Here is a 17,197-nt window from a genome sequence, read left to right as displayed (position 1 = left end):
GTTTCTCTCTGGATTTCCCAGCAGAATGTGTGACGGTATTAAACTGAACTGTGTCAGTGAAGGAGCAGATCTGAAAACAGCTGTCAATCAAATGGGATTCAGCCTTTTGACCCATCCTCCAATCAGCACGTGGAAGCTCAGCTCTGCCCACAGCTCTATTCACCCCCCAGAGAACCCAGGCGTCCGGGGGCGGGACACCATGTGTCATTTATCCAATGATCGTCCAGTTCAGAGGCAGTTTCCAGCAGTTTCCACTCAGTCCCATTGAAGTGCATGGACGCTGAGCATCTACGGACAAATGCACTGAGCAGAGATGGAGGAGAAAACACAGACACGGGAAGTGGAGGAGAAGTGAACAACATCCAGTCCACTGATCTGGGATCAAACTGATTCTGAAACCAACCTGGTCTGAGAGATGAACGTGTTCCAACACATTTGGAGTCAATGAAAATGAAAACAACTGAACAGATTTGAGCATTTAATGGGAGTCATTTTAGGGGAAGATGAGCTTCCACTGCAGTCTGACAGAAAATTGCGTCTGCCGGAGAGAACCCCCACAGACATGGGGAGAACATGTAAACCCCACACAGAAAGGTCCCACCCCCATGGAACCCAGGACCTTCTGTCTGTGAGGCACCAGTGCTATCCACTGCACCACTGTGTCACTTAGACCCTTATGTCTAAATATAAAAACCTGTAAAATAAAGCCATAAAACAGCTGTGTGAAGGTGGTCTGATGGGACATGAGCGACGTGAGGAAACCTCAGCGCTCTGTTTCAGGTGCTGCCAAAGAGCCCTTCCAGTCTGCAAACAGGGTCCCCAACCAGTCCACAGATGTTCTGTTAATAGAACATGAAGGTGGAGAGTGTATATGTGTCAGAGCACAGAGCCAGTATTTACAGTTAAGACCAATGAAGACCCACCAAGAGCCAACCTCAGCCAGCTTTAGCATGTTTCAGCTCAAACACGTACTGATACACACATACTGAGAGGATTATACACAAGGGCCAGTTTACACACACACACACACACACACACACACACACACACACTAATGTACAGTGGGACTCTAGTATCACACAGTCCCAGTCCTGCTCTTATCTGGGTGGGTGAAGCCTGGTCTGGGATCACCAGTCCCCCCTGTCCCCTCCACCTCCTCCAGCTACCCCTGATGTCACATGGTCCCAGACCAGCCCACATGAGCCCCCCCCCCCCCCCCCCCCCCCCCCCCGCAGGTGCCCTGGATATGCCCTGAAGAACACCTAAGGAGGCAGATGAACCAGATGAACCAGCACCACCTGTTCTGAGCTCCTCCTGTTCTGAGCTCCTCCTGATCTGAGCTCTTCCTACTCTGAGCTCCTCCTGTTCTGAGCTCCTCCTGATCTGAGCTCCTCCTGTTCTGAGCTCCTCCTGATCTGAGCTCCTCCTGATCTGAGCTCCTCCTGATCTGAGCTCTTCCTACTCTGAGCTCCTCCTGTTCTGAGCTCCTCCTGATCTGAGCTCCTCCTGATCTGAGCTCTTCCTGTTCTGAGCTCCTCCTGTTCTGAGCTCCTCCTGATCTGAGCTCTTCCTACTCTGAGCTCCTCCTGTTCTGAGCTCCTCCTCATCTGAGCTCCTCCTGTTCTGAGCTCCTCCTGTTCTGAGCTCCTCCTACTCTGAGCTCCTCCTGTTCTGAGCTCCTCCTGATCTGAGCTCTTCCTACTCTGAGCTCCTCCTGTTCTGAGCTCCTCCTGATCTGAGCTCCTCCTGATCTGAGCTCCTCCTGCTCTGAGCTCCTCCTGATCTGAGCTCCTCCTACTCTGAGCTCCTCCTGTTCTGAGCTCCTCCTGATCTGAGCTCCTCCTGTTCTGAGCTCCTCCTGATCTGAGCTCCTCCTGTTCTGAGCTCCTCCAGTTCAACCACCCGTTTGCACCTCCTGTATCTGTGAGCTCAGGAGCTGAGGGTTCAAATCCAAACTGAGCAGGAAATGAGCAGCTCCATGTTCTGCCTCAGCTCCTTCAACACCAGCACAAACCAGTACAAAATCCACACCACTACAAACACCACACCAGTTAAACTGTGGACCAGGCAGGACCTCCAGAGATAAGGTAAGGTAAGGTAAGGTAAGGTAAGGTAAGGTAAGGTAAGGTAAGGTAAGATATATTTTATTGGCTGAGGAGTTCTATGCTGTGATATTTGGAGCTCCTCTTCTGGTTCCTTTTGTTAAAACCTCAGACCTTAAAGACAGTACAAACTAGTGCAATTTTTGCCGTCTTTGTTTTTTGTTTTTTTTTACTGGTCCAGAAAAATGCCGTTGTAGAAACACTGACATGTCAGACTACTCTAGTTTACCCAAAAATCCTTCAGTCACATTCAGTAGTATTTGCTCACTATTACAATGACTTGATCAGGAGCAGTTTGTAGGTTTTACTGGACACACAAGCAGCTGCAGGAATGGAAATGGATTCAACAGCATTCAACAACATCCCACCGATTATCAAAGACGACACTTTCGCTGCCTCACCTGGTCACCTGGATGACCAGATGTTAAAAGACTCAGAACTACATTGAAACCTGTTTATTGGAACCAAGGTTATTATCATTAATGAAAACCAACGAAATGACGAAAACTAGAATTGAATAAACATTTTTGTGTACTGAAATAAATAAAACTATAATTAAAAAGGGAAAAAAAAGATAACTAACTGAAACTGTATTGTATGTTTACAAAACTAACTAATACGAATAAAAATTATGGATAAAATTCCCTTTGTTTTCCTCTTTGGTCAATGTCGGATTGATATGAAAGCGATTTATTTTGCCTAGCAGTTTAGCTGCAGGCACCATATGACACTTGACGGTCCATCACTTGTTTCCATCGTCTTCTAATCTTCTCTACCTGCTGTAAAATCTAATAGTTGCCCTGACTACATTCATCAGTTAACCTTACAAAATTATCAAAAATATGTACTTATGACTTGTATTTATGAAGTCACAGTTACTTGTTACAGCCATGGACCTGAGTCCAGTTTCATCGGCCCGGGTCACCGACCCGGTCACCGTGGACAGCCTGCAGACTAGACTTTTGAGCCGTAGATTTTATTCTTTTGAAGAAGAATAGTAAGGTAAGTTATCAAGCGCGTTTGTCTGTTAATACGTTTTTAATTACTGCTATGACTGTTAGCATTCGCTAGCTACGTTAGCGTTAGTTAGCTAGCTACTAATGTGTGTAGCAGTAGCCTGTTGAGTCCAGTTTGGGTGGTTTCCCACCAGTAGACCTGTGATTAGCTTAAAAAACCTTTAACAGTTTCAAAGCCTAGTTACCTTGAAAGTCCTACATTTTGAAATATTGTAGCACGAGTTTCCGTTTTTCCTAAGTTGACGGTGAAGGCATTTTGACTCTCAAATGTTCAATGTGGAAAGGATGGTTTTAGTGAATGCAGCATTGAATGTGTTCTATTCAAGACATGATTCAACTAGAAAGCACTCGGAGAGGCAGACCGCCGCCAAGGCAGATCAGTCGCCCCCATCACCACCAAAATTTAATCATTTGTTCTTTGTATCAGTATCACATTTCCTGAAATTTCATTCCAAATTCCATCCATAAACTTTTTGAGTTTTCTTGCGCGCGCACACACACACACACACACACACCACACACTACACACACACACCACACACACACACACAGACAGACAAAACAACGCCAGCAAAAACAACCTCCTTGGCGAGGTAAGTGAGTTCTCATGTACTGGCACTGTCTGTCCTTGGAGAAGTGGTGACAGGCCTGTGAGAGCACACAGGATGTCCTGTCAGCTGCTTATACTGTAAAGTTAATGTTAGCTGTGGAAGTTGCAGTCATTTACCGTGTTGGGTGTTAAGGTTAAAAGGTTGTTTTCAAGGTGCAATTTTAATGTCAAAAATATTTTTAAATAATGACCTCCACCTCTGATGTTTTAAAAAAGAAATCTAAGACACTTTTCAGCTTGAAACTGTTAGAAGGTGCCTCCATTATTAGTTGATTTATCTAATGCTATCTATATTTGTGCCCTCGCTCACCTGTGCTTTTCTTTTTGTTGCAATGTCTTTCTGTCACGCTCATTACATTGGGTTGTAGGAATGTGTTTTATAAATCAAGACTGGTAACCTCCTAAGACCCAGCATATGGGTTAGGGGAAAACTTGAAGGAGCGGTGGCCAGCTCTTTTTACAGACAGACAGTAAGTACTGACGTAATAAATAATAATAAAAATAGCTATACCTTTGTAAGCCTTTGTTTTTTTTTTTTTTTTTTTTGCAGTACTACTCCACCTTCTCTGTTCTGAACCGGAAGAGTAGCCTATTCACAGAAAAAAAATTTAAAGGGCTGAAATTTCTTTTTAGCCGTTCAGAAAAAACTCTGAATTCTGGGGAAAAAAGTCAGAAATACTGAGAATTTTGTTGAAGGAGGTATGTGTAATGGATGATCTCCGGAACCTACCTGAGGCACTTTGCCTCTTGTGTGGACTGTCCTACACCTTACTTAGACCCTAAAGCCATGAAAAACACTTTTGGCATCATTCAAGAGTAATGTTTGGTTTGGTGAGAGAACAAACTCCCACCAAAGTTGCAAAGTCTAAAAATCTGTTGTTGAATTAGAAGGCAGAGGTACAATGGTGACATTTGGCAAATCTCGCTTGTTCAGGAGTGAATTCAGTTGTTTTTATTGTTCACTAAATTAAGATTCAGATTAAAACACTCCACTTAAATTGTTATCCAATGGGTTCATCAGAAAGTTACTAGAGGCAGTGTACATTTATGTCTATTCATTCACATGTATGTGAGATCCATTACCTGTCTTTACCATCTCAGGTTTTTGTGCTCACTGAATGAAGCAACTTTGCAGTTGTTGGCATGTTTTTTTACATATATAAATTTTTATTTTGTGATGTTTGAATAACATTGGTTCAGGGATACACTTGTCAGCAGGTTGGTTCTACCACCATGGATGGTTGAAAAAAAAAAAGTTACTTATTACAGTTTTAAAGAGCTGTGTTTACAGTATTCTTGCATTACAGTATTACCCTTCATGCATGAATTATGAGAACCTTAGTTAAGTTTTTGTTTTTTGTTCTTTTTTTTTTGAGTGTTTTATTCCTCCTTGGGCATGAAAAAACAATACAGTTGATGTGTTTTTTTCATGGATTTACAAAAATGTCCACTCAGCTATACTATGCATTATATTTTGAAGCAAAGAAACAAGTATTTAAAACCAATATCAGAAAATGAATATGAAAACACTGAAATAAGAACATGTTTAATGCAGCTAATCTGATATTTTCTCACATTTTAACATATTCTAACACTAGTTATTACTCACTTCATGGAGATAATATGCAAAAAATATACAACTAACAATTGATTTCCACTCAAGAACCAATCAAGAACAGCAAAGTTACAGTAATGGTATGAACTGCAGTTTATGAGATGGTGCATTAAGGGTCCACTGTGTTGGCTGATATGGAACTAAAACAACAAAACCCAGAAAATACAAGAGAACAGCTGTAGAATAACTGTCCACTGTAGTGACCACTATGCATGAAAGGGTTAAACATGTTTGTGAATGTCAAGCTTTAAAAAAAAAAAAAAAGTTGATATAAAAATAAAATTGATGTATTGAACTTTCAGCTGTGTTTATTACCTTGATTTATTATGTTTAAATGTAATTCAGATTGTTTTAGGAGAATGGAACCTGTTTTTCATTCCTGTATAGATATTTAAGGCACTTAGATTGCTGAAGTAACACTTACTTGCCTTTTTCAAGGCAATCGGTTTTGCATGGTTTTAGCAAGTAAGTCAGATTGCTGTTCAAGTAAATGTAACTTAGAAAAGCTAAGTTAGTCTGACTTAGGTAAGTGTGTTAAAGGGACTAAAGACAGAGTAGTCCTTTACTAAGTCGAGAGTACATTAAAAGTAAGTATCAGTACACTCTACTTGATTGTTTAGTTGCTCAAACTCATTTATAAGTGTACTCTACGAAGGAAGCACTAGTTAATCCAACTTAAAATACTTAGTTCTCTTTACTTGTTTTTTAAGTGCAATCAGTTTTTCTAAGTAATGATAACTAATTGGATTTTACAGTGTGGAAACATGGAGACTAAAGTTGGGAGGAATCAGAGTCTTGTACGGGATTTATTTGAATATGACTGTGAAGAAGATAAAGATATAAAAAAAAACTCAAACTAAACTAAAACTAAGCATTTAGAAAAAAAAAAGAAAAGAAAACTAATAAAAACCAGCAAACCTGCTCTAAAATGAATTAAAACTAACTGAATTAGAGAAGAAAAAGTCCAAACTAATAAAACTAAATTATATGAAAAATCCCAAACTATTAGAACCTTGATTGGAACTCTGTGATGATTCAAACCTCCACACTAACTGTCAAACAGGTGGACAGACTCCAGGGCTTATTTTCCGTTCTAAATCTAAACGTGTTCACAGTCTTTTCCTCAGCAGTCGTTTTTGGGCTGAATGTGTGGATGCAGTGAAGGGTTAAGGTGCGCGTGTTGAGCCGGTTTTCCTTTCTTTTCTTTCCTGTTGTATGACCTCACTCTGCTTCCCTCCCTCTGGGTCTAAAAGTGTGTCTGGGGCTGAATAAGGCTTCTTTCTGCTCTCCCACAGCAGCAGCAGCAGACGGAGGCCTCTGGAACATCCACGGTACGCTCAGCGCTAAACACCGGACACCAACTAAACGGATTATTATAAAGGGACCCTGAACGCCCCATCCAGTCGCTGGGTCACAGGTAGGGTCAGACGTCCAAGCGGACTCAGAGTCAGCGTCTTGGGTTTGCTCATGGGTCTGGGTCAGAACTCAACGGTGCTGAGTTCACACAATGTTTGTGAATGCTGAAGTGTGACTTTTCAATGCTAAAGAAAAGTCTCTTCTGATTCTTCTTTAACCTTAAAGACCCAAACGTCCTCCTTTAACTTAAACCATCTACTGATCTAAACTGTTTAAAACCTGTTGATCCACTTATTCTATTAATCCATGTCAGTAATTGGTGTAAAATACAGTTCTTCATCTTTTCATGGTCATCAGATATGACCATATTTGGATGTTCAGAGGCTCCGTAGTTACCGTGGAAACACTGTCATCTTCTCCAGCATTGATTCCCCAGTAAAACCTATGGAGCTGGATCAATGAGAGTGGATGAACACACTGGGTTTATGTTCAGTTAATGACAGACTGGACTGAAAAAGACACTTTAGTTCAGTTTTGTCTGTTTTGTGATAAAACTTTGAGTTTTTATGAACATTTACATGATAGGTAAATTAAATATTGAAAATATATGATTTTCACTGAAAGACACTTGTTTTAATTGATTCAGTTAATGATATATTTGATGAAAAAGCCACATTTTCTTCACTTTTCTATTTTTGATTTAATAATCCTCAACTTTACTCTGAGCTTTTATGAACATCTACACAGATCAGTGAATTAAATATAGGAAAATAGCTGATGTTCACTGAGAAGCACAAAATACAAAGAATGGTATTATAATAGATAGTGATAAATATCTTAAAGGAGTGATATTGTTTCTTTTTTTAGTGTAATTCTTCCTTTCCAACGTTTCCCTGAGTTGGATCAATGCCAGTGGATGGACACACTGGGTTTATGCTCAGTTAAGGACAGATTGGACTGAAAAAGACACTTTTTCTTTAGTTTTCTCTGTTTTTGATATAACAATCCTCAACTTTAATCTGAGATTTAATGATCAGTGAATTAAATATAGAAATAATACATGGTTTTTGCTGAAAAAACACCAATAAATGGTGATAAATCACTTAAGAAATGTTAACTATGGAGAAAAATCCATTTGGAAACTGACACAAAAGTAGCCCTGGGTCTTTTTTTTTTTTTTTTTTTTTTTTTAATGGTCATTTCATTTACATTTTTTTTTTCTTTTTTTCCATCCTATTTAATATTTTTCTCTGCGTTAAGTGTTATTTTTATTTTTCAACCTTTTGATCTGGACTTAATTAACTTTTTTCTTATTTAAAATATGAATTCGGCCCAAGTTTTCACTGTGAATCGGTAAAATGACTTGATTTAAAGACATCACTTGTAGTTTTCCTCTCTGAACAGATGTGAGTATCTGCGCTCATACATAAAGTGTGTTGTATAATTAATATGATTCTATCATTATTGGAGGAAAATGCCAATGGTAACGGTCAAACGGTTGACCTCCTGAAAGTGAACTGTAATGTTCGAAATATCACGTGTTGAACCAGAGTCTGTCCAGGTTTTATCTTTATTGAGTCTTTTAAGTTTCAGGTTTTCATTTCTGTTTAGTTTGAGTTTTATTTAGATGAAGTGACTAGTTTTAGCTGACTTTTTCTTCAGTTTTAATTGTGTATCTTATTTGATTTTTAGCCATTGAGTTGAGCAGAGTCTTCATTTATAGAAGCTGAAAAAGGACGTTTAAGGGATGTAAGTGGGATTTAAAAAACTCTGTTATTTCAGGTTCGTGTTGATGCTCCAGGTTTAGGCTGACGTTCTGTTTGGTTCAGATTTATATAAAGTTTGGATGTTTTTTGAAGCCCTTTATTGGGCTCTTGTTTCTGTAAATGCTGGTGTGCGTGTGCGCTGGTGCTCATGTGCAGGTATGATTTAGTGGACAACAGGCCCGAGTGTTCGCACACAGGCCTTACAGTGTGTGAACACAGACCTGAGTGTTCGTATCAAGACGTGTGCTGCCTGATCTGTAAGCGGGTCTGTGTGCACACGTATGAATGTGGACTCTGTTCTGCCGCTCTGGACTCCAGAGACCCACGGCGCTGGGTTGGGGGGGGGGGTTTAGGTGGAGTGGGGGTCCGTGCGGTGTTTACCTTGGCAGACCGGTCCCTGTGGGTCGTCGCTGAACAGACTGAAGCCTTATTGGCCTCCCCCTCAGCTGGGAACGAACGCCCTACAGCCTACAGACCCCCCCACCCACCCACCCACTGAAAGGGACGCTCTGTGGACCGCTGGCCCGTTGGATTGGCCCCGGCCCGCCGCGGCCAGCTGGAGGACATTATGAGGTGTCCATGGGTTTAAATGATGCATTTAAAGGCCGGCGTTGTGACTGGACAGTGACTGTGAGGAGAGGAGGTTTTGGTTGGACCGGTCTGAGCTGACCCCCCTCTGAGGTCCAGAACATCACCTTCTGTTGGACCGGCCAACACTGGGGGGTATTGAACCCCTCAGCGGGCAGATCCAGACCTGCTCATGGACTGGATGTGGACCTGTGTCGACTCTGTTTCACGCTGAGCGATGGCTGTTTGTTGACGTTAGCTAACTTCATTACTACGCTAGCAACAGTTCTGAGTAAGATGCAGTGGCAGATCCAGAAAAAATGGAAGGGTAGGGCATCCCATTTTTGGGACTTCTTTCCGATCAAACTCTTAATTTGACCATTAATCTCTTATGTAGTAATAACTCTCAAAAAAATTTCAGCCCAGTCCGTAAAGGTTTAGACCCCCCCCCCCCCCCCCCCCCCCCCCCCAACGGCCATCTTTAGGGTGCCCGTCAGCCGAGTACAGAAAAACTCATTTTCAATGGAAAATCCTGCATTTGTCGGTACCGGCTGAACTGAAGAAAAGGGAGGGTACCAGATGGGTAATCTAGGATCAAATGTTCTCCAGTGAAAGCCCTGAGTGCAGATCTGAAATAAGACTAGGCAAGAAAGAAATCAGCAAAAAACGTGTGATTTTACCCATTTTTCAACGTCAAATGCTTTGACCTGTACATGATTTGAGACCTTCATAAACAACAGTACATCCCCCAAAACCTCTAATATGACATTTGCAAGAGCAAATATGGCAGAACTAACCGACAAATGCATGATTTTCCATTCTCATACTCTAATAAAAAATGAATAAAATTGAACCTCACTCATGTGACATTTGGAACCAAAGTGAAGAGTTGGCTTTAATAAGGTTGGACTCACTGAATTCCATTACATTCAAATCATTTCAAATTACAACTAACAGGATCCAGTCCAGGTCTAGGCCTGTGGTTTGACCCCTGTGTGTGAGTCCACTCAGTCCCTGTCTGTATATATTTCATAATCAGTCCATACAGTTTTATAGTTCCATCTGTAGAATCGTACATTCTGACCTTCTGTGGATGCCCGCTGGTTTTTAATACAGACCAAATGCTTTTGAATAGACTGTTTTCTCTTTAGTCCAATTAAGATTGAACTCCCTTTAACATATAGACTCTGGTTATAAATGAAACATGTGCAGTAGACCCCCCCCCCCCCCCCAATACAAGAGATAGCAGAGACTTGGGGCTTACATTATTACTTCCGCCAAGTGAAATGGCGGAGGTTATGTTTTCATCGGGGTCTGTCTGTTTGTTGGTCTGTCAGGAAGATAACTCAAAAAGTTATGGATGGATTTTCATGAAATTTTCAGCAAATGTTGATACTGGCACAAGGAACAAATGACTAAATTTTGGTGTTGATTTACATGTTCAAACGGGGGCAGGGGTGGTGGTGGTGGGGTGGGGGGTGCGCAGCGCCAAGGGCACCGGTACGTAAATGTGTTATCAAGAACTGAAAGCTAACAGTTCCGTTGCTACCAAGGTTATTATCGCTAATGAAAACTATCGAAATGATGAAAACTAGAATTGAAAAAAACATTTTCATTAACTGAAATAAATAAAAACTATAATTAAAATGAAAAAAACAAAAACTATAATGAAAAATCCAAAACTATTAGAACCTTGATTGCTCCAGAGCTGCTTTTTGATGCTTTGTGGACTGAAAGCAGTTCTCAAAAACAGAACAGTTATGTTTCATTCTTGTCATCGCTCTGTCTGTAGTCTTAAATACGTACAGATAAGACATGAGCACTAAACCTTCCATGTGTGGACCAGCTGAGTTACACCTCTGATGCGATGTACTGAAAATGTCCAAAAGCAGAGTTTTGGACGCTGCTACATTAGGAAGGGAGTCTGTTCCATCTGACATCCAGCAACATAAGAAGCAAGGTTCGAATAGTTTGGGATTTTGGATTATAGTTGAGTTTTATTTAGTTTGGACTTGTTTTTCTCTAATTCATTTAGTTTTAATTCATTTTTAGAGCAGGTTTAGTAGTTTTTATTAGTTTTCATTTTTTTTCTAAATGCTTAGTTTTAGTTTAGTTTTAGTATTAATTTTAGTTTTGTCATCTCTTTTCTCTTTATCTCTGTCGTCATATTCAAATAAATCTCAGACAGGACTCTGCTGCTTTAGTCTCCATGTTTCCAGGTAGAGTGGGGACCAGAAGACGACTGGAAACCACAAGTGAACACAAGGTGACGGACCGTTAAATATCATATGGTGCTTCCAGCTAAAATTGGTTAGATCAAATAAATCGCTTTCGTATCAATCCGACATTAACAAAGACAAAAACGAAGGGAATTTTATCCCTAATTTTAATCGGTTTTAGTTAGTTTTGTGAACACACTATACAGTTTAAGTTAGTTATCGTTTTTTTGTCTTTTAATTATAGTTTTTATTTATTTCAGTTAACGAAAATGTTTTTACAATTCTAGTTTTCGTCCTTTCGTTAGTTTTTGTTAACAATATAACCTTGGTAAGAAGTACACATGCACGTGGACATAGAAAGGCTCAAGAGCTTTTCATTGGTCAGATCTCTGCTTTCAAACATGTGCAGAACATCACCCGTCAGTTTGCCATTACATTTCACCTGTCACTATCGGGGGCTTTTGGAAACCAGGACCGATCCTTGAATAACAGGGGCTGAAACCCACCAAGTTAAAGCTAACTGAATCAAAACACCACTACACTGACTAGAACTGTCATGTTACACAACACAAACGAATTTCAGATAGTGATGAATGTTCGCAACTATTATGTCAAATGAGACGTCGATCTTACATCAAAATAATGACAGGAAATGCAGTGTTAGTATAATCTGATGTAAGCAGCCAAGTTAAACTCCACATCCAGGTCTAATAGTTTTGGATTTTTCATTATAGTTTAGTTTTATTTAGTTTTGACTTTTTTTCTCTAATTCAGTTAGTTTTAATTTGTTTTTAGAGCAGGGTTTTTTCTGAATGCTTAGTTTAGTTTTGGTGTAGTTTTAGTTTCAGTTTTTTTCATATATTTGATCTTCCATCCTATTCAAAGAAATTAGTGAGGTTACCTTGGACACTTATTTGGGGTGGGGTTAGGGCGGCTCTGACTGAGCACAGACACAAACATATGGAGAGAAATTCCCTACACTGTAAAAAAAAAAAAAAAATCTGTAATTGAACAGAGTTCTCACTGTTTATTTTACAGATTTTTTCCTGTATTTTTAAGATGCAGGAAAATATCAATGAAATGACAAAAACAGACTGTGATTTTACATGTCAAATGTAAAATACCACGAAAAACTGTAACTGTGAATAACCAAAAAATTTAAATTTTTTAAAAGAAATTTTTTTCTTTTTCACAGAAAAATACAGTTAAAATACATTTGCAAATGTATCATAATTTCACAAATATTTCTTTTCTATTTATGAGATTAAACTGTTAATTTAAAGTTTAATACTGTAAAAGAAAAATTAATTAAACAAGATAAAATTACTGATAATTAACCGTACAGAAGTATTTGTTCTGTAAGTTTAACAAGACTTGTTTGTTAATTAATAATATCTTGGTAATTAGAGGAGGTTTCACAACAAAACTGTTGAATAAATGTATTTTTGTGAATGTATAACATGTATAAACACTGATAAACTGTCCAAATACAGTTTTATCAGTGGATTGGACAACTGAGTCTCATTGAAAATTATTTATATACAGGGGTTGGACAAAATAATGGAAACACCTTAAAAAAATCAACAAAATATAATTTAATATGGTGTAGGTCCGCCTTTTGCGGCAATTACAGCCTCAATTCTCCGAGGTATTGATTCATACAACTTGTGAATTGTTTCCAAAGAAATTTTCAGCCATTCTTCAGTTAGAATACCCTCCAACTCCTTTTTAGAGACGATGGCGGTGGAAATCGACGTCTTACTTGAATCTCTAAAACTGACCATAAATGCTCAATAATGTTGAGGTCTGGGAACTGTGCCGGCCATACGAGATGCTCAACTTCATTAGAATGTTCCTCATGCCATTCTTTAACAATTCTAGCTGTATGGATTGGGGCATTATCATCTTGAGGTGAAGGTGTTTCCATTATTGTGTCCAACCCCTGTATAAATATTTATATGGAATTTGATTGTTTTAATACATGAAAATATTCTTTATTAAACATTAAAAAGTAAAAAAAAAAAAAAATGCAAAATCTCATGTAAAGTTGGGGCAAAAAACTGTATTTGAATTATGGAAAAATACTGTATTTTTATGAGATGGTTATTTTCCGTTATTTAACAGGATTTTTTGGCACCCCTGCTGCCGAATATTACCATTTTCTTACAAGTTTTTTTTTTGTTTGTTTGTTTTTTTACAGTGTATAGCAGGTTGGGGGGAGGTAACGTAGGTGGGGGGTGTGAGCCATACATAACATCACTTACGTGAAAACAAAACTGAAACTTTCCATACTTTCACCGTTGGCCTCCTGACTTCTACACCTCTGTTATAACCGCTGATTTTAGACGAAATTTTCATGTTCTATCCTATATCAACTTTGACCGACAAAAACTAGGGAATTTATCCATAATTTTTATACATTTTAGTTTTGTAAGCACACAATACAGTTTCAGTTAGTTATTGTTTTTTTTCTTTTAATTCTAGTTTTTATTTATTCAGTTAACGAAAATGTTTTTTCAATTTTAGTTTTCGTCATTTTGTTTGTTTTCATTGACGGTAATAACCTTGCTCCACATATATTCATGTAAAACTAGTCCAGTACATCCAGTACATACTCTGGTCCAGTTAAAGACACACATGATGACGTTGGTATTTCATGTTTTTTTTAGAGGTTTTCATTTCCTTCTGTACATGAACTTATTTGTGTCAATGAAGCATTTAATTTTGTGTTCCATGTAGATCAGGGATGTCAAACATGCGTCCCGGGGCCCAAATGCGTCCCACCCAAAGGTTCCAATCCGACCCCTGGGATGAATTTACATAGTGTATAAATTCCACATCCAGGCTGTGGAACTCATTTTAGTGTCGGTTCCACATCCATACCAATCTGATCTACAGTCAAATAATAACAGCAGAAGAACTGACAAAAAAGAATGACTGCAGATTTACTACAGGGTTTGATGGGAAAAAAATAATATTACATTATCCCTATAATATTAACTTCAAATTTTTGTCCTTGTTTTAGTGCAAAAAAATAACATTAAATGATAAAATATTTACATTTACAAACTATCCTATAACAATAAAATGTGAATACCTGAACAAATATGAACAACCTGAAATGTCTGTATTAAATTCAGTCCAGTTTGAACTCTTTCTTCCTGTTCCTCAGTGTTTAGTGTCTTTGTAGATCTGATCCAGAATGCACATGGACTAATGATAAGTTGAGGCAGAATATTGTTAAAATTGCAACTGATTTTTCTTAAGAATTTCAGTTTTTTCAGGTTATTCACACCTTTTTTGTTTGGATAATTTATAAAAGTAAGTATTTTCATAATTTAATGAGGGGTTTTTTTGCACTAAAACAAAGACAAAAATGTGCAGTTGTCATTATTTATAGGTTATTCTGTTATTATTTTACTGGTTCGGCCCACTGGAGATCAAATCAGGCTGAATGTGGAACCTGAAAGAAAATGAGTTTGACACCCCTGATGTAAAGAGTTCTATAAATGTGGTTCACTGTTGGTCAGTATGGGTCTGCACCAGGGCATCATAGACCACTATGGGTCCGAACCTGGACACTACTGTCTTCGTGGTTGATATGGTTCATTATGGTTTGTTCTAATTTGTGTTGCATACATGGCACAGTGTAGGGTAGCATTTAAATCTCCATCCACAATCAAAGTTTGGAACAACTAGATTTGTTCTTCCAAGTCTAAATCATAGGTGTTAAACATGTGGTCCGGAGGCCTAAACCGGCCCGCCAAAGTTTCTGGTCCGGCCCATGGGATGAATTGGCAAAGTGAAAGTTAGGGCATCGAACTCAAAAATAATATCATAATAACCTATAAATAATGACAGCATCATTTTTTTCTCTTTGATTAAGTGCAAAAAAATGTTAAATTATGAAAATATTTACATTAACAAACTATCCTTTAACAGTAAAATGTGAATAACCTGAACAAATATGAACAACCTGAAATGTCTAAAGAAAATTCAGCACAATTTTAACAATATTCTGCCTGTTACTAAATGTTTTGTCTTTGTAGATCTGATCTGTAATGAACATGTAGCCTATAAATGAAAAGTCAAGGCATAATATTGATAAAATTGTATTTATATTTCTTGACTAATTTCATTTTTTCAGGTTATCTACATCCTTTTTTTTGGATAGTATATAAACGTAACTATTGGCATAATTGAATGTTATTTTTGCACTAAAACAATTTGGAGTTGTCATTATTTATTGGCTATCATGCTGTTATTTACTGGTCCCCCCCCCCCCCCCCCCCCCCCCCCCCCCGGAAGAACATGAGCTTGACACCCCTGATCTAAATGAAGCATTAATGATTATTTTGTAACTTTCTACATTATACTGCTGGACGTTAAGTGAACTGGATTAAAACCACCCATCTGAAAGTGCAGGAGGAGGGTGAGTATCAAACTGCAGATCAAACACAGATGGTCGGACTGAACCTCATCAGGAATGTTCATCATGTACGTTCAGTCTGACCTTTTAATCTGATCAGAACCAAATAGTTTTAAAGGGCTCATATTTGTCTAAACAAGGGCTGTCAAACTCATTTTAGTTCAGTTCCACATTCAGCCCAGTTTGATATCCAGTGGACCGAACCAGTAAAATAATAACAGTGACAAGAGTGAAATTATACTATGATCAGGTTTACATCTACAAAGTTTCCTTAAAAATCTGAATAACATGAATTGAACAACTTGAATTGTCTTAAGAAAAACAAGTGCAGTTGTAACAGTATTCTGCCTCGGTTTTATGAGTTTATCATTTACAAATGTGCATTACAATCGCACAAAACATTTAGTAACAGGCAGAATATTGGTAAAATTGCATTTACTTTTCTTAAGACATTTCCGTTTGTTCATATTTGTTCAGGTTATTCAAATTTTTTTAAGAAAAGTATAGTTTGGTAATGTAAACATTTTAATTGTAATGTAATTTTACTTTTTTACACCAAAAAAACAAAGAGAAAATGTGGGGTTTGTCATTATTTATAGGTTATTCTGATAATATTTTACTGGTTCTGACCCACTTCAAATCTAGTTAGACTGTATGTGTCTGTATGTAGAACCTAAATTAAAATTATTTTGACACCACCGATTGTTAATATTTTCAGTGTAATTTTAGCATTTCAAATTCAGATTCATCCTGTGGGCCAGATTGGACCCTTTGGCGGGCCGGATTTGGCCCCCGGACCACATGTTTGACACCTGTGGTCTAAAAACACTGTTCTTAGTCTGTGGTTCATTTCTTTGTGTATTTGGACTCTAATCGTTCATACAATTTGAATTTGAACTCTCCAGCTGCTGCAAAACTATCTATAGATTCATTTGGACAAAAATCCAGTGGATTTCCTCAGCCTCTTTGAATTCCTGTTCAATTAGTTGCATCTAGAACTAGTTCCGTCTCCGACATTTGCTCATATAAGGTCCAGACTTCAGACCAGCATTTCTCCAGTATTTCTCCATAATTGCTTGTCAGCAGCAGCAGTTGTAGTCCAGACTGAAAATATGTCCAAACCAGTGTCGGCTGCTCATCTTTCAGACAGGGGAAGCTCATTGTTGGCTTACATAAAAAAAACTGTCAAGTTATTTAAACATAAATTTGTCCCTCCATTCCTTTTAAGAAAACAGTCAGTGACCTTATCATACCAAGTAAACAAGAAAACGCTGAAATGATGTTAAATTGAAACAAGGAAGTACAATGAGTGTGTTTTATTTACAGTGCAAGAAATGAACAGTTCATTTGGTTTCTGTGATTTCACAGCAGAATGTGTGACGGTATTAAACTGAACTGTGTCAGTGAAGGAGCAGATCTGAAAACAGCTGTCAATCAAATGGGATTCAGCCTTTGGACCGATCCTCCAATCAGCACGTGGAAGCTCAGTGTCCGGCCCCGCCGAGCTCCGCCCACAG

At 38.5% G+C, this 17,197-nt stretch overlaps 1 protein-coding gene across 7 annotated transcripts in view; it reads left to right on the top strand.

Moving 5' to 3' along the window:
• The first annotated feature begins 6,640 nt into the window (after window positions 1-6,640).
• Window positions 6,641-17,197, top strand: part of LOC115420614 (aggrecan core protein-like) — a 45,613-nt gene continuing 35,056 nt past the window's right edge. For all 7 annotated transcript variants that reach the window (XR_003935570.1, XR_003935568.1, XR_003935567.1 and 4 more), the window contains exon 1: window positions 6,641-6,760. The gene's annotated coding sequence lies outside the window, so the exon portion shown is untranslated. The remainder of the gene's footprint in view (window positions 6,761-17,197) is intronic.

This window comes from Sphaeramia orbicularis, chromosome 6 (genome assembly GCF_902148855.1).
Source record: "Sphaeramia orbicularis chromosome 6, fSphaOr1.1, whole genome shotgun sequence".
In the NCBI taxonomy this organism is placed as follows: Eukaryota; Metazoa; Chordata; class Actinopteri; order Kurtiformes; family Apogonidae; genus Sphaeramia; species Sphaeramia orbicularis.
Note: the sequence above shows the minus strand (reverse complement) of the source record. Positions and strands in the feature narration are given on the sequence as shown.